We start from the raw sequence: 21,662 nt of genomic DNA on the forward strand, positions 1-21,662 counted from the left end.
TGCTCTTAACCTCTGAGCCATCTCTCCAGACCTAAAATTTATTTATTTATCATAATTTATCCACATTACATCCAATTGTTACCCTCTTGCTCGTATCTTCTTGTTCCTAAGCTCCCTTCTCTCTCACCCTATTTCTTTGCCCTAGACCTCTGACTGGGGGGCCCTCCTCCCCTACCATCTGACCACAGCCTATTAGGTCTCATCAGGATAGCCTGCATCCCTTTCTTTTGTGTGCTTGCAAGGCTGCCCCACCAAGGAGAAGTGATCAAATTGCAGGCACCAGAGTTCATGTCAGAGGCAGTCCCCCTCTTCCCCTTTTCCCTCACACAGAGAATGAGCTGTCTACCAGCTACATCTGAACAGGGGGTCTAGGTTCTCTGCATGTGTGTCCTTGGTTGATGTATCAGTTTGTGCAGGCCCCCTGGGTCTAGATCCACTGGCCTTAATGGTCTTCCTGTGGAGCTCCTGACCCCTCTGGGTCCTTCCACCCTTGGCCCCACTCTTCCGTTCAACTCTCAGTGTTCAGCCCAAAGTCCAGCTGTGAGTCCCAGTATGTGTCCCAATCCCCCACTAGATGGAGTCTCTCAGAGGACATCTATGTTGAGCTAATATCCACTTGTAAGTGAGTCTATACCATGTGCATCTTTCTGAGTCTGGGTTAGCTCAGTCAAAGTGATCTTTTCTAGTTCCATCCATTTGCCTGCAAACTTCAAGAATGGATAAAGACAGTGTGGTACATTTACACACTGGAATACTATCAACTATTCTATTTTTTTTTTCTTGAAAAAAAAGTTAGAAATGGGGAGATGTAGACGGCACAGCTCACAGAAAGCATTAGAAAGTCCAGGACTAAACTGGGCATAGTGGCGCACACCTTTAATCCCAGCACTCGGAAGGCAGAGACAGGTGGATCAATATGAGTTCGAGATCAGCCTGGTCTACAAAATAAGTCCAGGACAGCCAAGGTTACACAGAGAAACCCTGTCTCAAAAAACAAAAAAAACAAAAACCAACCAAACAAACAAAAAAAGTCCAGAACTGTTTAAACATCCAGGCTTTTTTTGTCAAGGGAAGGAAATGACTGCTTGTTTACCCAGAAGGTTGGAGTCTAAAGCTTTGTTGTGATAACTGTCACATGAACACCTTTCCCTAAAGGTTTTTTTTTTTTTTTTTTTTCCGAGAGAGACAGAGTCTCTCTGTGTAGCCTTGGCTGTCCTGGACTCGCTTTGTAGTCCAGGCTGGCCTCGAACTCGCAGCAATCCGCCTGCCTCTGTCTCCCGAGTGCTGGGATTAAAGGCGTGCACCACCACGCCCGGCTCCTAAAGTTTTACTGTCTCTAAATGTGTAAGAAAAATAATCCTCTTGGTTAGACTCCCCAAGTCTTTGACCCAGCACTGGCTAACGTGGTGCTAACCTGAGTTTCATTGTTAACCTCATTCGGATAGTTTCCCTGACAACTGTGACCCTTGAAGAGACCCCAGTGGGCTATTGGGCACATCAATCCCATCTTCATTTCATATTGAGTCCTCTTCATGGTTTCTATCTCCTAATCCAATCCTGTTCTCAAGTCCTGGATGGCCTTCACCATTTCCGTCAGCCTCCTGTTTGTGTTTTCTTTTTGGCATCACTTAGGCGTTTGTTCTCCTTATGCCTTTTCTCTGTAATTCCATTGAGCTGTTTCTTTGTGTCTTCTTTAAACTCCTTGAATTCTTTGAGGAGGTTTATGATTGTTCTTTTTCACTCTGGGGTTCGTTTATGTATTCTCACTGATGAACGTTTCTACAGGACTGGTAGGTTCTGGAGAGAAGGTCCTGCCTTGATCCTTCATACTGTTTGTATTTTTGCAATGAGATTGGGGCATATGGACTTCGTTTGTTAGCTCTGTGTCTGGTTAGACCCTGGACAAGGCTATGCCGCATTTGGCTGGCTGAAGTGGTTGGATGCTTAAAGTTAACAGACAGACATTAAATTGCAAGAAATGGTCAAAACCACAAGGAAAAACAACAGGCAGGAAGGCAAGATAAGCCTAGTGATGTTTTTAAAAAAAAAGTATTTTAAAGTTAGCTTTGGTGGTGCACACCTGTGATCCCAGTACGCAACAGACTGAGGCAGGAGAATCACGAATATGAGGCCAGGTAAGGCTACACACAGTAAGTTATAGGTAATAAAAACAGTAAAACAAACAAACAAAAGGGTTTTTTTTTTTTTCTGATACAGAAGAAAAAAGAAAACTATTCCTAACAGGGAAAAAAAATGACAAAATTATGATTGCCTGATTGCAGAGTTCTTGAACTCTGACTAAAAGTGCAACCTTGTACACTGGAATTTACCCAGATTAGACACTCCAGAGGAATGAAATTCCATTGTCACAGCCTACTTAATTGATGCACAATGACTGAAGTGACAGTTTTATGGCTCTGTAAAGTTATAGTTTAACTTTAGATAATAAAAGGTTCTATGATTTCAGAGACTTATGGTGCAGTCAGAGCACCGACTTTTATTGTCCCATAGGAACTTGACTGATCTTGAGTCATTCTTAGGAAATATCCTTGCAATTCCTTCCCTTAACTCCAGTCTGTATTCATCTGCACATCCCTGGGCTCAGTTTTTCTTAGCTCAAACCAACCTGCTGCTTTTGGCCCCAATTGTTCCCTCCTGGTAATTTTGATTACTTATTTTTAAACTTTTAGTAATTTGATTAAAAACGATTTTTATTTCATGTGCATGGATGGTTAGCCTTCAGGTATGTCTGTGTATCACTTCCTTGCCTGGTGACCATGGAGGCCAGAAGAGGATGTCCAGTCTCCTGGAACTGAAGCTACAGACAGCTGTGAGCCACCATGTGGGTGCTGGGAATAGAACCTCTGAGAAGCAGAGTGATCTTAACAATGAGCTATCTCCCCAGACCCCGGAACTTTGGTTTCAGTATTGCTTTAAACTTTCTGAGTTTTACCAAAAAGATGATGATAAGTCATAAGAGGGAAGCCATACTGTTTATGCTGTTGGGGTACTGTAGAAAGGCTCAGAAATACCACATAGCTCTGATATCAGAAATGCTGGCTGGAGGCAACTGAAGGACATAGTTGAACTGTTTGGTCCTCTTCTACCTGGGAAGAACACTAGAGTTGCTCTCTGGGAAGATTTGATTCCTAAACTCTGGGCTTCGGGAGCTCAGCCACAGCTGAGAGCATGGCTATGGATTAGACACTGGGGAACTGAGACAGTTTACATTCTGAACAGAAACCCCAGTATTAAATCTCAGCTCTGAAACCGGGTGTGGTGGTGCATGCCTTTAATCCCAGCACTCGGGAGGCAGAGGGCAGGCGGATCACTGTGAGTTCGAGGACAGGCTGGTCTACAAAGTGAGTCCAGGACAGCCAAGGCTACACAGAGAAACCCTGTCTTGAAAAGCAGAAACAAGCAAACAAAAATCTCAGCTCTGGCACCCACCCCTCTCACCAGGCCAAAGCCAGGAGGAAACTGGTCTGAGAGGACTGACCAAAATAGATTCAGAAACTAACATTTATGGTTGGGAGCTAGCTCACTGGTAAAGGCATTTTCCACCAAGCCTGGTGACCTAAGTTCTGTTTCTGGCAACAACATAGCAGGAGAGAGCTGACTGCTATGCGCTATCCTCTGATGTCCACATGTACACTGGGGCACTTGTGTCCTCCACCCCCATGGAATTTTTTAAAAAATGGAAACTAATATTTGGAGGTAATCCATTCAACAAATTGCCTCTTGCATATATTTCTCATATGACCATAATCAATAAACTCCAACCAGAGGTACAAAGCTCTAATTCATAGGCCATGGGTCATCAGATAGCTATGAATGCTGGTGACTTGAAAGAGACCCAAGCAAGCATAATGAAGGAACCGAGGGGGAACAGGCTATGATAAGGAAAAGAAGAAAACAGGAGCCTTTTAGAACCCCTTTAATTACTTCTCATAGAGATTAGAGGCGACTCTGTATCTATGAAACAAGATCAGAATAGTATGAATATGGAGACATGCAGCCGTAGATATGTTACCAGAAATTTTGGGAAGCACCAGCTGAGATGCTGCCACATTAGCAAGGAAATTGGGGTCCCTACTTAGGATTCTTGGTCACATTGATAAAGGAATTTAAGAATGGTCTCCGAAGGACCCTTGAGGACAATTTTATTAGGGCAGGCAAGCTAAATCAGAAACTGCTTGGAGTAGGATAGCAGAGACAGGACGAGCAAAACCCGTGCCCTTTATAAGCAGCCACATGGCAGAAGGTGTGGGGATAGCTACAGAGAACAAGAGCAAGAATGGCCGCAGTGTTGGCAAAGCATGCCAGGACAAGGCCAGTGTCTGAAGAAAAAGAGGAAGAAGAAAAAGGCGAAGTTACACTAAGACAGGCTTAGTCCATCCACGCAGCAGCTGCTCCGAGAGCAACTGCGTGGAGGGCAGGGCTTCTGTAACCGGTGGGTTTGGGGCAGCTTGGAATGTTAGGTCTCCACCCAAGGCCGGAGGTAGATTCCATTCTTTTGACGGGGGGGGGGGGTGGGGGGGGGGGGGGGGGGGGGGGGGGAGATAGCGGTCCCTTAATGGGCCTCAAGAGAGCCTTGATCAAAGTTGCTGCAACATTCCCCAATCTGAAGAGCGTCCCCAACATCATTTAAGAGACGAGTGGAAATTCAGAAATAAAAATTCTAAAGTCATTCACCAGCCAGGATGAGTGTCTGGGCTAGAGTTCCAGCCACACCCTCACACATAACCTCCAGAAATTGTGCTCACTCAGGAGGAGATAAGGAGCCAGTGCTCCCCCTGGCATCCTTAACTCAAGAAAAAAAAAAAAAAAAAAAAAAGCCAATCACATCCTTATTTGCTGCTTTCTGCTTTCAGAATCCAGTTCCTGTTGCCTGTTGTCATCATATATAGACGTGCTATGGACTTAGACGTAAATACAAATATGGCTAGGCAGAGATAGAAGGAAAGCATTATGGTACAAGCATTTGGAGGTGGATGTAGGAGGCAGCCTCAGGTGACATAGGCAGCCTGGGCTACATGAGACCATTACAACATCAAAAATGAAAATAGAGATCTCCAAAGAACAGAACAAGAGATTTTGGAAAATATAACCAAAATTCTTAAAAGTTAAAATTGAGTAGGGTATGGCGGTACACACCTTTAATCTCAGCTCTTGTCAGGCAGAAGCAGACAGAACTCAGTGAGTCTGAGGCCAGCCTGATCTGCATCACCGGTTCCAGGTCAGCCATGGATACACAGAGACACTGCCTCGGGCCGGGCGTGGTGGCACACGCCTTTAATCCCAGCACTCGGGAGGCAGAGGCAGGCAGATTGCCTGGTCTACAAAGCGAGTCCAGGACAGCCAAGGCTACACAGAGAAACCCCGTCTCGAAAAACAAAAACAAAAACAAAACAAAACAAAAAGACACTGCCTCCAAACAAAAAAATAAAACAATTGAATGATAACTGTTGGTGTATTTTTATTATTTTATTTTATTTTTTAACTCAGACCACCAAACATCCTGTTTGTCAGAGAGAACTAAGATCGCACGTAGCCCTGTAGCTGAGAACACCTTTCATCTTTGGCAAAATCTGGGAGTGCACAGTTTTCTGATCAGCCTTGCACTGCTCTGTAATCTCATATTTCTCCTTGTGTGTGTTAAAAATCTGGCCCTCCTGGTGCCTGGGCTTGGGCAGCTGCTTCTTGGTATTTGGGCATTTTAACCTCGCTGATACCAACTTTTGTAGATGCAGCAATGACAAACTTCTGGTGTGTTCTGCGCAGAGGAACTCTGTTGAAGGCAAGAGGTCCAGTCACAAGTGGCAAGCCGCTTCCCAGCTGCTTCAGGAAAACCCCTCTCTTGCCCCCGTGGTGCCCAGTGAGGATGGTCAGGATGGTCCCAGGAGTGATGCTGGCGTGCAGCTCTGAGTGCTTTTTTGCGATGGCTCGGCAGCTTCTGAGGCATGTTGTCAGTAGGATAATACCTAGGCATTTTTCGAAGCATCATCACTTGGGTACCACCATTCTTGTCACCACAGACTACTTTTGTGACAGTAGCAAGGACCTTCTCCTTTTTCTTCTTTCCAACCGTGGACTTTGCCGCTGTTTCCTTTTGTACAAGGCCTTTCTGGGATACGTGGCAGATCAGGAGTACCTGCCAATTCCTCTAATCAGGACAGGGTTTTGGCTGCAATGAGGCTTCCCTTTCTTGGGCTTTTTTAACCTTAGGGTCACCCTTTTTGGCTGCACCAGTGGCATGGGCACCAGCAGGGGCAGCATCACTAGCTTTCTTGGATGCAGGTTTCTTCTTCGTGTCAGGGTTCTCAGCTTTTTCACCTCATAACTTGCAAGATAAGAAAGAGCCTGTTGGCATATTTTTAAAATTATTCCTATTTTGTGTTCCTTAAATCTCTTTCTCCCTATTCCATCCCAATCTCTTCCAACACCAGGTAGGAGAGAAAGAAGGTTAGTGGGGAGACGGGGCATAGGCTTCCTTATAGCTACTTCCTGCTGTTCAGGGTTGTTGGGTTCCTTGGGGTAAGTCCAATCTTCCGTTCAGGATCTCCCAACTTCTTCTCATCAAACTGAGCACCAGCAGCCTTTTTCTTTCTCTCAGAGCCCCCAGTCTCCTACTGCATCTGGCTTTTATTGCCACTGGCAAAAACCACACCCCCACACGTGGTAGTTCCCAGCTGACAAAGATCACAGGCCCTCTCATGAAGCAGTTAGCAGCTGTGGAGAAACTGGAGCAGCACCCATATCCCACACCTGGGAATAAAACAAAACACGTTTATATATAACCCAAAACTTCCACAACAGGTAACAGTGAAATTATTTCTAAGAAAGGAAAACAAAATAGAGGTGAAAGGTAGGAGAAAGACGTATAATAATTGCAGTTGAAGTAACTAAGGTAACACGATCTTATCCTGACTCCATTTTGTGTCTGCTTATTTGCTTCTCAGCCCTCTTACCTCCCACAAGCAGGCACATCTGCCTTGGAAACACTTATGGGATTTCTATGACCTTGACCATAGTCCAGATGTATTAATTACTGCTTATACAAACACGACATAAACTGCAATAACTAAAAAAAAAAGTATAAGTCAAAATTAAGTGTTGGATTGTGTCTGAAATAACTAGAATGTTCTGTCAAAGCAAATGTTGTAAGTTTACTCTGACCCTCATCTTTATATTGATGTAATTGTGGTTTTTGCCTTTATAAATGCTGTACCACTGAGCCTCAACATCAAGAGAGTTTTGGAGGCATTAACCCACTCTTGGGCATTGTCATTAATTAGTGGTTCTTGTATCCTTAATTATCTTAATCAGTGTGATAGTCTGTAAGTTTTTCACATGGATTATTTCATTTTTTGAGACCCCGGCGAGATTGCCCCACCCACATGGGACTCAGTTTCAGTCAGGACCTCTACAACCAGTAGGGAACCAGGACATTCCAGGGCCCCACGCCTCCCACTGAGCCTGGAGTGGTCTGGAATGACTGCTGTGTTCCAAGACCCCAAAACAGATGGAGTCCTTTTGACACTCTTAGGAGGTAAGTCTGTCTACTGAATTCAGTTCTGGTTGAAATGGATAGGCCACATGAGGATCTGTCTTGGGGACAAAGAACAATAGGCCTCTTGGCAGCCTTCTGGATAAGAGGGACAGGCCTCTGAAGATCCTCCCTGAGGTTAAAGGAGAATGAGCCCTTTGAGGAATCTCATTAACGCTTGGGAAAGAAACACATGAAGGTGGGGGTGGGGTGGGGGGATGGGGGCAGGGGCGGTCTTTCCTTCTCCTCTTGTACTTTATTGGGAGACCAGTAGAGGAGGACTTGGCTTTCTGATTCCTTCTGCCTCTCATGAATACACAGGAGACCTGTGTTTTGAGTGACTCTCGGTTGTTGTTTTGTCTTCCTTGATCGTCTATCTTGAGGACAGGAGGGGCTGGTCTGCTCACCAAGCTCACTTTTGGTTAGTGGCAACTGGAAGCCAACCTGAGGTATGTACCTCACCTTTCAGGACAAAAATCACAACCCTTGTCATCATGTTGCCTGGGTGGTGTCAATTCTTTTCTGGGATTATATTGACAGTTCCAGTAAACGCCACCCTCTGACGCCATCTTTGTTGCGTCTTACATCAGTGAGCCATAAAGCTTTCTCTCCCAGTCTCCACGCACGTCTCTCCTGCTCTGCTTGGCCCTTCCTTTCCAACAGTTTCTTTCTGTGCTTCTTCCCAGCTCTTCAACCCTCAGCATCTCATTTCATCCCCTCTCCTGCCTGCTGCTTAGCTCCTTATGGCCTGGTTCCAGCCAGAGCCTGAACTTAGCAAACTCCTGTCTCCCATCTATCTCCCCAAAGGTTCCTCTGGCCCACAGGAAGCAAATCATAAAGTCGTGCTATTGAGTTATACAAGATAAGGTCTCATCCAGGACAGGATGGCTTGTGGCATAGGGTGGTGAGCAGGGGCTGTGGGAACCATGGTGCAGGAGCCAGTCTCAGTACCACTCCTTCACCTCCATTGAGACAGGGTCATACTAATAGCCTTGCCAGTGGAGGAGTCCGTGGACCCCACTTCTGAGTGGCCGTCGGGTACAAGGCAGGTTTATCTGGGAGACCCCCACTAGCTGTGCAGCTCAGGAGGAAGAGTGGAGAGAGAGACTCTACGAGGTCTCCAAGCTTGCTCCCTCTAAGTGAGACAGGATGTTCTTTCTGACCTTTGCTAGTGGTCTGCTTTTGTTTCTGCCCCACTGAGCCTGGACACCATTGCTTTTATTTCTACTTTTCAGTTATAAAGACAGACAAACTAAGGTGGGGGGACAACCTGATGCCAACATTTTTTGGGTTTCCCTGGCCTATCTTTTTATAGTTTTCTGTTTAATGGCCTCTAGGTTATAGGTATGTATAAGCTTTAAAAAAAAAAAAAAAGACAAAAGTGAGGAAAATATCTAATCATATTATTCTTCAACTTGATGCTTTTTATAGGAAGTAGAATATGTATTTAGCTTTTCAGGTTGTCTGCCCCCACCTGCAGACATGCATTAACTAATTATGGATTAAAAAAAAATCCTGTCAAAAATCTCTCTGTAAGGGCTCCAGCTATGCTTCTAATATAATCACAGTTAGGTTTGTTAACTGTTTCTATTCCTTCAAGAACGAAGAGGACAGGCAAGGCACTGACTGGGCCTCCACCTGAGTACCCAAGCCCTCCTCCCAGCTGTGTGCAGGCCACAAGGCTCTAATTGCATGGGGCTTCAAGGTTTTCTGGAGAAACTAGAGGGAGTCCACAGAGGCAGCTGTGGGAAAACTACTGCATCTACTTCCACTTTAGAATGTATTATAATAAACGGTATATTTGATGTTATGTCTCACATAGTATTTAACTTTTTTTCCTTTTGTTTTTTTTTTTTCAACACACTGTTTCTCTGTGTAGCCCTGGTTGTCCTAGATTTGCTTTGTGGACCAGGCTGGCCTCAAACTCACAGAGGTCCTCCTGCCTCTGCCTCCCAGAGCACTGGGATTACAGCGGTACACAACCGCACCAGCAGCATTTAACATTTTTGAGAATTGAACTCAGGACCTCTGAGAAGCAGCCAATGCTCTTAGCCTCTGAGCCATCTCTCCACGCCAGTATTTAATATTTTTAATCAAGAAATATTTACCTATTAAGGTTGAAGTTGCTAAGTGTAATTATAGATGTTAAGCTCACTGAAGCTCCCCACTTCCTGGTTTTTGTTTACAAAAAAATGTTTCCCCTTTCAAGGCCATCAGTGTCTTTGATGCTCTTGCTGACATGCATATTTTCTTCCTCTCAAGATCTATAAGGCCATGGTGGCACACGCCTTTAATCCCAGCACTTGGGAGGCAGAGGCAGGAAGTTCGAGGTCAGCCAGGGCTACACAGAAAAACTCTGTCTTGAGAAACCAAAATAAATAAATTAATCTATAAGACCATTGCAGGGGTGGGGATGAGGTTTAAAAAACTATAAAATTTAAACAGAAAAAAGATTGCTTAAAACTTACAATAAGAAAGAGGTTGACAGTTAAAAATCTGTATATAGAAAAATCTTAATTCATACAGCATGGCATGTATGTAATGTGGATTCAATTTCTGTTTAGGAAAAAATAAGTAGGTATAAAGTAATGATTAAAAGTATATAAAAGTATGAGGCTGTATTTTTTTTAATAAAGGGGTTAATATATTTTGAATAAGGATGGATTTCGTATAATTAAATGAGATTTTGTCCAAAGAATTGAAAATAACAAATAAGGACAGAACCATGAAAGCCTAAAGCCAAGTCACAAAAGGTCGGAGTAAGTTTCACCAAGTTTATGGAGAACTTTGTTTATGGAGGACATAAGGAAGATATGTTTGATAGTAAGATTCATAAATTTCTAAGGTTAGAATAATCTATTCATGGTAACAGAAACTGACTTAAAGATATATGTCTAATAAAAATGTGTATCTAATCACATGTCATTGCTAAATTGGTTACATTTTAACCATTCGGAGAAACTCACTCTGAGAAAATTACACACTTAATAAAAAGATCAGGAGAATGAGGTTCCCAATTTTTCCATGGATTGTATTTGTGGTTTAAATTTTGTTTTGGTGGAAGGTGTGGTGGCATTCAACTTTAATCCAGCACTTAGGAGGCAGAGATGGGGGAAGGGGCTGTCTCTGAGAATTTAAGGCCAGCCTGATCTTAATAGTGAGTTCCAGGACAGCCAGGGCTATGTGGAGAGACACTTGTTGGGGCCTGCACTTTTTGTCATAGCTGCAGCCATTTCTGTATGCAGCTTCCATTTTGTTTATAAGGTGAAATTAAGCTAAAAAAAAAAATTTTTTTTTTAACTTTTTACCTCTGCTTCCTAGAAGTAGTTACTCATAGCTGACACTAACATTCCCTACCAGAAGGTCAAGTCAACCTACACTAGATGATTCAGTGATGTCATAGTTCATACTTTGTTATCTACATACTTGGCTCCCCTCTGGCTGCACTTTTGTTATCTCCACACTTGGTTACACTTTGGATGTCCTCTGAAAAGCCCTAACCACCACCTCACTCACCTCACTTGGGACCAATCAGCTTAAAGGTTAGCTGATAATAATTTATCTAGTTGGCCCAAACCGCAATATTGCTTTGCACAGGTAGCTAAAATGTGTTGCTGTCCTCCCTTTGTTGATTTTGCATGTGGTTTCTCTATAAGAGGACTGCCCTGAAATCAGGTCACTGTCACAGTTAGGCTCCTGAGTCCTTTCTGTGGCCCTGATTACAATCAGCCTGGTTTTGGGGGTGTGCGTTCACTCAATAAACCATCCAGATCCGACGGAGCCCAGAGTCTGAGTGCTTTGTGTGGCTGTCCTTTGGCTACAACAACACTGTCGAAACAAAACAAAAGTTTGTTTGGGCACTAAAAGATCTTCAATTCGAACTATTTTTAGGACTGACAATCCCCCCACCCACCCCGAGACAGGGTTTCTCTGTGTAACGATCCTGGCTGTTCTCGACTCCATTTATAGACCAGGCTGGCTTTGAACTCATAAAGATCCACCTGCCTCTGCCTCCTGAGTGCTGGAATTAAAGGTGTGTGCCACCACACCTGGCTAGGACTCAATCATAACAGAAATAAATTACCTTAATTTATAAAATCCTAATCTTAAAAGAATCTCTTTAGTTTGTCTGTGGTTTTGTTTTGTTTTTCTTTTCTGAAAAGTGGGGGGGGGGCGGGGGAAGCAATCCTTATTGTAAACCTTAGGAATTTATATACCTAAATCATCAGACATATCGTTCTTAAGCCCCAGTCTCCACTAACTTAGTGTAACTTGTTCAGACATTTATGACTTTACTTTAAGATTTTATTTTTTCTTTTACTAATTTATTGTAAACTGTTTTTAAAAGGTAATAAAAGCATAAAAAAATAATTATCACTCACCTTATAAATAATAAAATGACTTTTGACTTTAAAGTTCTCAAATTTCTGCTTGTAGCCATGCTAAGTATGAATGTAATTAATTTACAGGGACAAGCTTCAAGGGAGAAATGGATTTATACCTCTCTTTATATCGTCTTTTGTATATGTTGCCAAAGTTAAGCCTAAGTCAAGTAACTCAAAACAAGTCTAAAGTAAACTTAAAGTTTATTTAATGTAAAATAATATTCAAATCAGGTATATTTAAAAACTGGTTGTGGAAAACTGAATGCTTGAGCAAAACAGGTTAAGTTTATAATACACTCACAAAGCAAGACCTTCCCAGGCTCAAGTCATAACCTTTCCTTTGGATGGGGCTCGGACCCCAGCAGAGTAAATCTCATGGTAGCCTCATTAAGGATTAAGGATAAGGATGCTCAGGGAAAGAAGACTTGCCAGAATCTGTGGCTACTGTTCCTAGCTGTGTAAATCAGCTCCAGCTGTGTAGATTAGGCCAGGAAATCCTCCTCTTTATCTACAGGGAAAACTAATTGCTCCTCATGCCTCACATGACCCAGCGATGGATTCTCTTGCCCAGTGGAGGTTCTTTGACTGTTCATCCACATCCTAACGTCTTCACTTGAACTGACCTATGAAGATGTTGTAAGTAGGAGAAGCTTGTACCTAAGTCACCTTGTACCTAAGGTACCTGGTACACAGGTGTGGGACCTGCATGTTAGTTCAGTTGGCCAGGCGCTTTACCCTGACTTTCAGTGCTTCTCCTTTTAGCAAAAGCTGTGTAAAAGATCCCCAAGGATTTATTTATTTATTTTTATTTTTAAATTTTGACAGGGGTGTTTCTACATAGCTCTTGCTGTTCTAGATCTCACTTTGTAGGTCAGGCTGGACTTGAATTCACAGAGATTCTCCTGCCTCTGCCTTCCAAGTGCTGAGATTAAAAGCATGAGCCACTACTCCCATTTAAAAAAAAAATATTATATGAGGTTTATTGAGTGAGTGAACATGGAGAGAGAAGGAAAAGGGGGGAGGGGTACCCCAGAGAGAGACAGAGACAGAGGCAGAGAGGGGAAGAGTAAGAAGAAGCTTTTTTTTTTTTTTTTTTTTTTTAGATTCAAGGCATGATCATTTATTTGTTACTCTCAAAGACTTATTTTTGACTGGACTCAGACTTAGAAGTAGAAGCTCTCAGCAAGGACAGCCTACGTCTCTTGGCAATCTGTTCCTGGGCGTTTTTCTTTGGCTTCCTTCATTCTCTTAGGCAAAAGTTTAGCGTATTCTGCAGCCTCCTCCTTGTTTTTCTTAGTACGCTGTTTCTTCAGAGCTATGCGTCGGCGTTTGTGTTGCAGGACACGGGGAGTGACAAGACGCTGAATCTTGGGTGCTTTGGTCCTGGGCTTCTTACCTTCTTTGTTTAAGGCCTTTCTGACAACATATCGGCGGACGACTTCTTTAGAGCGATTCAAGAGCTTTCGGATTCTGTTAGCTCTTTTAGATCCCAGCCGGCGAGGCACAGTAGTGTCTGTCAGTCCAGGAATATCCTTATCTCCTTTTTTTTTTTTTTTACAATAACCAAGTTGAGAACACTCAGATTGGCATCCACAATGCATCCACGAACAGACTTGTGCTTCCTCTCTCCAGTTCTCCTTGGTCTGTAACAAGAATGCCCCTTACTCAAGAGCAGGCGCACTCTGCTATGGGTCAAAATGCCTTGTTTCATGGAAAACCCACGCTTGTTGTTCCCACCACGGATCCGGACCACATAGCCCTTCCGCTCTTCCCCCAGAGCATCAGCAGCTACTTCCGTGGCCCTGCGCTTCTCACAGAATGTACGAAGCTTGTGTTCATCGTCCACTTCAATGAGTTTCTGACAGCCGGTGGCAGGGAAGGAGGTGTTCAGCTTCATCTTGACACAGCCGACCGCGTAGGAGGCGCCAGGAAAAAGAGCACCACTCCCATCTTAAATGAAAAAAAAAAAGACAAGAGGCACTGTCCCAGAACCAGTCAGCACAGCAGGCTGAACTGTGGACACTCACTTAAATGCTGAATTACAGGGGTCACTCTCTGAATCCAAAATGCCCAAGTAAAGAAAACAACGCCACCCACGGAGGAAGAGACGGGGCTGTGAAAGTCCACCTAGAGCAGCGTCTCTAGTCACCTTCCAGACATGACAGGGGACCGGCTCTCCCTCTGCTCCTGTTACAAACCAGGAAGGCAGCAGACCTACATGTGACAAAAGCTCAAGGAACGCATGCTCACTTCAGCAGTACATATACTAAATGGACCGATGATACAGAGAAGCTTAGTGAATTCGTGACGCGTTTCGTTTAAAGGAAAAAAAAAAAAAAAAGCTTAAGGAATTCAACGGGGTACAAATTGGAGGCAGGGATTACAATGTCCCTTTCTTCATTTGGACTCATGTAATAACCATAATGCTTTCTATAGAGTTAGCCCCAAAGGCTCCCCATGACTGGATTCTGACAAAATTTTAATAGGTTTGCTTGATCTACCATAGTTTGGTTGAAATCCATGGCTGACCACCTCACACACAGCCCTTAGGTCCTCTCATTCTCCCCCAGTTAGGCCTAATGATTAGGACTGCTATCCAGCATTTAACCCTTCATAAAAATCAAAGATTTAATTGTAATAAAAATCAAAAGGCCTTTAAAGTTAATTATCCTTCCCCATGTTCCCTCCTGTTTTCTTTTTCTTTCTTCTTTTTTTTTTTTCTTTCCAGATAGGGTTTCTCTGTGTAGCCTTGGCTGTCCTGGACTCACTTTGTAGACCAGGCTGGCCTTGAACTCACAGCGATGGACCTGCCTCTTCCTCCTGAGTGCTGGGATTAAAGGCCTGCACCACTTGCCCGGCTGCATGTTCCCTCCTTTGTCCTGCCTTCTTATTTAATTCCCCCATTCTAGTTTTCCCTTTATCCCTTTATAATACTATATTGTAATTCCCCTTCCTTAGAAAGAGGATCTTTCCTGCTCCCTGCTCCCTGGATATTAAATGAAACAGACATATCTAAAGTTTAAAAGCTAATATTGATGTGTAAAAAAAAAAAAAAAAAAGAACAAAACAAAAAAACACAATGTCTGTTGTTAGCATAACGTTGTTGTGTGATTCAAATGCTGATCTCTGTACCCCCCATATCTGATTGCAAGCCTTGTTCTGAGAATTTTCTGTCTAAATGTTAAATAAACTCTGCTCCTCAATTGTGCCCTTATATGTCAAGAAAGCACCTTCCAGCCAATCCGTTAGCAGGGGAGAGAATAGGGCTGGACTTCCTGCCAGCCGGGGAGGGAGGAGGAGTTAGCAGAGGAAGTGGGGAGGAAGATTCAGCAGGGCATTAGATGACAAACAGGTGTGGGAGATGAAGATGACTCAGCTGGAGCAAAGAAAGAACTAAAAAGCAATAACTCCAGGATTTTGGTAAAGATGGAGTCAGAATAGCATAGAGGGTTAAGAACAGACTTAAACTGCTCAAGATTGTGTTGTAAAGCCTAATAAACAAATATAAGAGAGTCTTAATTATTTGTATGATAGCTGGGTTAAGAGAGAAACTAAGAGAAAGAAACACTTTTATAAAAACAACTTCAACAGTCTGTCTCTCGTACCTCACTCAGGATGATTGTTTCTAGCTCCATTCATAATTTCAGTTTTCCCTTGTGTAACTATACCACACTTCCCATCATCCTAACCTCTAGCCTGCTTCCAATTTCTAGCTCTTATGAATAGAGCATCAATGAACATGAATGAGCAAGTATCTCTGCAGTGAGATGTAGAACCCTTTGGCTGTATGCTCAAGAGTGGTACAGCTGGATTCTGAGGTAGATCTATTACCAGCTTTCAGAGACAATGCAACCGCCATAATGGCTGTGCATGTGAGTACTTCTACCAGCAGTGGTTAAGTGACCCCCCTTCCTCTCATCCTTGCCAGCATCTACTGTCATTTGTGTTATCCACCTTGGCCATCATGACTGGGATAAGATGAAATCTCAAAGTCGTTTTAATTTGCATCTCCCACATGGGCAAGGATGTTAAACATTTCTTTACGTGTTTCTCGGTTATTTGTTTTTCATCTTTTGAGAAATATTTCTTTAGTTGTATACTTCATTTTTAATTGGGGTATTTTCTTGATGTTCAGTAGTCTTAGTTCGTTGTATAATCTAGGTGCAAACCCTCTGTCAGATGAATTGGTGGTAAAGATTTTTCGTTCTATATGCGATGGCTTTGCTCAAATGGTGATGTCCTTTGCTGTACAGAAGCTTTTCAGTTTCACGAGGTCCCATTTAATAACTGTTAGTCTTAGTGCCTGCACTGCCAGGGTGCTGTTCAGAAAGTCCTTTCCTGTGCCAATGAGTTCAAGACTATTTCCCTTTCTCTTCTTTCAGATTCAAGGTACCTGATCTTACGTTGAAATCCTTGATCCACTAGGAGTTGAGTTTTGGGCAGGGTACTAAATATGGATTTATTTTTATTCATCTACATGCAGCTATCTAGTATGGCCAGTAACACCTGTTGAAGTTACTGTCTTTTCTCCAGTGCGTACCTGTTTACTACTTTACAAAAAAAATGGAGTGTTTATAGGAGTGTAGAATCATGCCTAGGTGTTCGGTTCCATTCTATTTAACATGACATGTGATGTCATTTTTATTATCATGATGCTGAAATACAACTAGAACTCTGGGTGGTCCTTTTATTATTCAAGGATGGTTTAGCAGTCCTGTGTGTGTATGTGTTATTATTCAAGGATGGTTTAGCAGTCCTGTGTGTGTATGTGTTATTAATTATTCAAGGATGGTTTAGCAGTCCTGTGTGTGTATGTGTGTGTGCGTCCTTAGAAAGCTGAAGATTGGCTTTAAAATTTGTGTGAAACACTGTTAAGATTTTAATGGGGGTTGCATTGAATCTGTAGAATGCTTTTGGCAGGATGGTCATTTTTGCAATATTAATACCACTCATCTGTGAGCATGGGAGGGCTTTCCATCCTCTGATGTCTTCAATTTCTCTCTTTAGTGCCTTAAAGGTTGTGTTATACAAGTCTTTCACTTGCTTGGTTAGATTTATTGCATGGTACTTTTTGAGGCAATTGTGAAAGCTATCATTTTCCTCATTTCATTCTCTGTTGTCATTTGTAGAGAGGAAGAATACTAGTGTGTGTGTGTGTGTGTGTGTGTGTGTGTGTGTGTGTGTGTGTGTGTTAATTTTGTATCCTTCTCCTGCAAAAGTAAAACCAGGAGCCACTAAGTTTCCACAAAGGGTCTGGGACATGGCTTTTTACTGTAAATGGCATTTCTGATGAGATTCCTAGAAAGCAGTAGGCTTATAGCAGGGAAAAGAGACAAGCCTTAGACAAATGTGGTTTATTTGTTGGGTTTTTAACACAGGGGCTTCTTGTACAGCCTTGGCTGGCTCAGAACACACTGAAGACTACACTGGCCTTGAACTCACAGAGAAGGTTGGCCTGTTTCTGCCACTGGAGTGAAGAGATCAGAGTGTGCACAACAGATGCAGTGAAGAATTTCTAAGTAGATTTCCTTCAGGGACATAGAATCACACAAAGTAGAATTTAGCTAAGGGAGTGTAGCCCCCCAGACTCTCCAAAAATAAGTAGTATGCCAACCAGAAATAAGTGAAATTTACAGTGTTAGGATATAAATATTTGTTCATCAGTATTCACCAGCCATTAAATCCATCTCCAAAGAACATGCCTCTAAACAGGCAGATCGAGGGCCAGTGCAGTACGCCTGGCCTGCCATAAAGCCCCCTGTTGTTGCCTTCATACTTTTTTTTTTTTTTGAGAGACAGAGTCTCACTATGTAGCTCTGGCTGTCTTAGACTCACCGTGTAGACCAGGCTGGCCTCAAACTCACAGTGATCTGCCTGCCTCTGCTTCAAGTCCCCAGTTAACAAACGTTTGGAAGAAACAACAAAAACAATAACAACATACTGGTGTATTAAGAAATAATTCTGGCAATATCTTTGCTGTTCAAATCTCCCATCTGTTCACATAGCTAAACGTGTGGCCTCCTGTCTCTGTTTAAAATTGCTCAAAATGGGCCAGGCAGTGGTGGCACATGGCTTTAATCCCAGCACTCAATAGAACTCTGTGAGTTCGAGACCAGCCTGGTCTACAAAGTAAGTCTAGGACAGCCAAGGTGACACAGAGAAACCCTGTCTTGAGAAACAAAAACAAAAACAACAAACAAACAAACAAACAAACAAAAAGCTACATAGAGAAACCAGACTCTGTAGCGTTTATTTATTTATTTATTTATTTTTAGGTTTTCAAGACAGCCCTGGCTGTCCTGGAACTTGCTCTGTAGTCTAGGCTAGCCTCAAACTCAAAGATCTGCCTGCCTCTGTCTATTGAGTGCTAAGATTAAAGATGTGCACCACCACCGCCCAGCTGCATTATTTTCTAGAGTAGGCGCTATAGCTAATAAACACTCAAGTATCACTGAGGACTGGACTGAAACGCTTTTTGGGGTGCCGGGGAACAAAGCTAGGGCCTCTTGGATGCTAGACAAGTTCTTTATCACTGAGCTGCACTCCCAGTCACCTGAACATAAAACCCTTTATGTTTCTTTAATTTAAATGTAAGTAACCACATAGACGCATGGCAGATCGCTACTGCGTTTGATGGTGCAGATCTGTGATGATTGCCTTTGCTTCTGAAAACATCTGGTGCAAGACTGACAGGGAATCTTATAATGGGTGGATCAGAGCGACTACCCCTGAATTTATGAAAAGAGGTTGCAAAGAAATATCGCCTCTTTAAAATTTTGTCTGGTTTCATAGTTAGCGCGCGAAGCAATGGACTTCGTGTGGCATTTGTAAATGTAATTTTTGTTGATCTTCCTTTCTGCTCCCTTTCCCCACATCCTCCTGTCTTCTTGCTCATCCCCTCCTCCCTCCAGGGTTTTTTACTTTCATATCACATGCATTCTGTTGCTCATTCCCACCCCCAGTGTTTTTATAATTTTCCCTTCCTTAAGGCCTTGTCTGCCTTTCTTATGGTCATCTTTCTAATTTCCATGTGCTCTCGTACATCACAGAGATTCACGGTGATTGCTTTTCTGAGTGTGTGTTATTTAATACAATAATTTCGAAATCTATACATTTTCTTGAAAATGTTATGACTTTGTTTTCCCTTAGTGCTGACTAAAATTCTATTGTGAATACTTACCTTGCAGGGAGATCCCATGATCATGAAGGAAGTGTTTCCTAAGGAGGCCTCATCCATTACAACCTAGATGTGATGACCCCTGGGACTTCCCCAAATGGGAAACTTGAATGCATAATTTGTGGTCATGGAGAACTGAGTTCATGCTCTCTACTGAAAAAAAATTTTTTAAGTTCCATTGTGTATATACCATATTTTTATTTTCTGCTCATCTCGTGAACATCTAGGCTGGTCCCATTTCCTTTATAGTGTGAGCAGTACAGCAATGAATACGGATATGCAAGCATTTCTATGGTAGAATATAGGGAGTCACTTTGGTATATTTTCTCTCTTTTTTACTTTATAATCTAATTTTTAAAATTTTCTCAATGACTCATTCGACTTCACCAAGGAGATCAACATGAAAACAATTTCTCTCTATTTTTTTTTATTGAAAATCATTTTTAACCTTTACACTAATGTCTAGGTTTACATTTATTTTAAAACATAACAAAATAAACTATAAGATAAAAACAAAATCATCATACGGAAGTTGGACAAGACCAACCAACAGAAGGAAAAGAGCCTAAGAGAAGGCACAATAATTTAAGACCCATTCATTCACACACTCAAAAATCCCATAAAAACACTAAACTGGACCATAAAATAAGCACAGAAGACCTGGTGTACACCTCTGCAGGCCCTGTGTATGCTGCTCAGTCTTTGTGACCTCAAATGAGATTTGCTCATGATAATTTAAAGGACCTTGTTTTATTGGTGTCCTCCATCTCCTTTGGCTCCTACATTCTTTCCACCTGCTTTTCCACAGGGTACCTTGAGGAGGAACTTCATGGGGACATCCCATTTAGGACTCAGTGTTCTAAGAAGGCCTCTCACTCTCTGGCTGTGGGTCTCTACATTTGCTTGAATTTGCTATAGTAGCATCCTTCTCTGATGATGGCTGAACAAGACACTGGTCTATGAGTAGAGCTGACTATCATTAAGAGACTGGTAGAAGCTGGGCATGGTAATCCCGGCACTCAGGAGGCAGAGACATGCAGATCTCTGTGATCTCAAGGCCAGCCTGTTCTATAGAGGGAGTCCGGGGCATCCAGGGCTACACAGAGAAACTGTGTCTTGAAAAACAAAACAAAACAAAAAAGAGTCTGGTAGAATTCTGCACTAAAACCATCTCTCCTGGGCTGTTTTTGGTTGGGAGACTTTTAGTGACTGCTTTTATTTCAGTAGGGGCTGTAGGTCTGTTTAAATTGCTTATCTCCTCTTGATTTGGCTTTGGTAAGTGGTACACATCAAGAAAACTGTCCATTTCTTTTAGATTTTCCAATTTTTGTTTTGTTTTGTTTTTTCAAGACAGGGATTCTCTGTAGTCCTGGGTGTCTTGGACTCTCCTTATAGACCAGGCTGGCCTCGAACTCATAGCGATCCGCCTGCCTCTGCCTCTCGAGTGTTGGGATTAAAGGCGTGTGCCACCATGGCCTGTTTTGTGTCCTCTTTTCATTTCGTCTAATTTTGTTAATTTGTATATTTTCTCTCTACTTTTCAGTTCATTTAGATTTGAATTTGTCAATCTTATTGACTTTCTCAAAGAACCAACTCTTTTTTGTTTGTTTGTTTTTTTTGGGGGGGGGTGGTAAGACAGAGTTTCTCTGTGTAACTCTGGCTGTCCTGGAATTTACTCTGTAGGCCAAGCTGGCCTCAAACTCACAGAGATCCACCTGCCTCTGTCTCTGGAGTGCTAGGATTAAAGAGGAGCACCGCTACCACCTGGCTCCACCTCTTTTTAATTGATCCTTTGTGTTATTTGTGTTGTTGTTGCTTCTATCTTTCTATTTTATATATTTCAGCCCTGAATTTGGTCATTTCTTGCCATCTACTCCTTTGAGTGTGAATTCTATGTGTTCTAGAGCTTTCATGTGAGTGTTAAGTTGCTAATATTATTGGGTTCAAGAGCAGACACACACTGACCATTCGAACACCAGACTCAGATTGATGAAAGTCTATTGAACATTGAACTAAAACTGAACAAAAACAGAACATAAACTGACTAGTCAAGGCCACACTCTGAGCTTGGGAACCAGACTATGATGTTGGTTTCTTTCTTTCTTTTTCTTTCTTTCTTTCTTTCTTTCTTTCTTTCTTTCTTTCTTTCTTTCTTTCTTTTCTTTCGTGTGTGTGTGTGTGTGTGTGTGTGTGTGTGTGTGTGTGTTTTCTGAGACAGGGTTTCTCTGTGTAGCCTTGGCTGTCCTAGACTTGCTTTATAGACCAGGCTAGCCTCAAACTCACAGCGATCCACCTGCCTCTGCCTCCCGAGTGCTGGCTGGTCTCTTTCTAATGCAGGATTTTTATACCAAAAAAATGTAACCAAGTAAGAAACTGATAACCAGGTGGGAAGCAAGGGGGAGGGCAGCATTACATCATTTTGATTAGCTAAACACAAGAGGAATTGATTTTGTTCTGAGCACAATGTATCCCGGTGGATAGACAAAACATTTTAAGCTGATTGGCTAGGATATAGGCTTGGGGACTTTCTAGTTTCCTGTCATTTTGGGAG

At 42.5% G+C, this 21,662-nt stretch overlaps 1 non-coding gene and 2 pseudogenes across 1 annotated transcript; 1 reads left to right on the forward strand and 2 right to left on the reverse strand.

Moving 5' to 3' along the window:
• Positions 1 to 5,499: 5,499 nt before the first annotated feature.
• Positions 5,500 to 6,337, reverse strand: LOC127188473 (60S ribosomal protein L6-like; annotated as a pseudogene).
• A 6,723-nt stretch (positions 6,338 to 13,060) lies between these two features.
• Positions 13,061 to 13,846, reverse strand: LOC127188639 (40S ribosomal protein S6-like; annotated as a pseudogene).
• Positions 13,847 to 19,106: 5,260 nt separating this feature from the next.
• LOC127188686 (U1 spliceosomal RNA) lies at positions 19,107 to 19,265 on the forward strand. Its single transcript, XR_007830545.1, has one exon. It is a non-coding gene; the product is annotated as a U1 spliceosomal RNA (small nuclear RNA).
• Positions 19,266 to 21,662: the final 2,397 nt, after the last annotated feature.

This window comes from Acomys russatus, chromosome 4, assembly GCF_903995435.1.
Source record: "Acomys russatus chromosome 4, mAcoRus1.1, whole genome shotgun sequence".
In the NCBI taxonomy this organism is placed as follows: domain Eukaryota; kingdom Metazoa; phylum Chordata; class Mammalia; order Rodentia; family Muridae; genus Acomys; species Acomys russatus.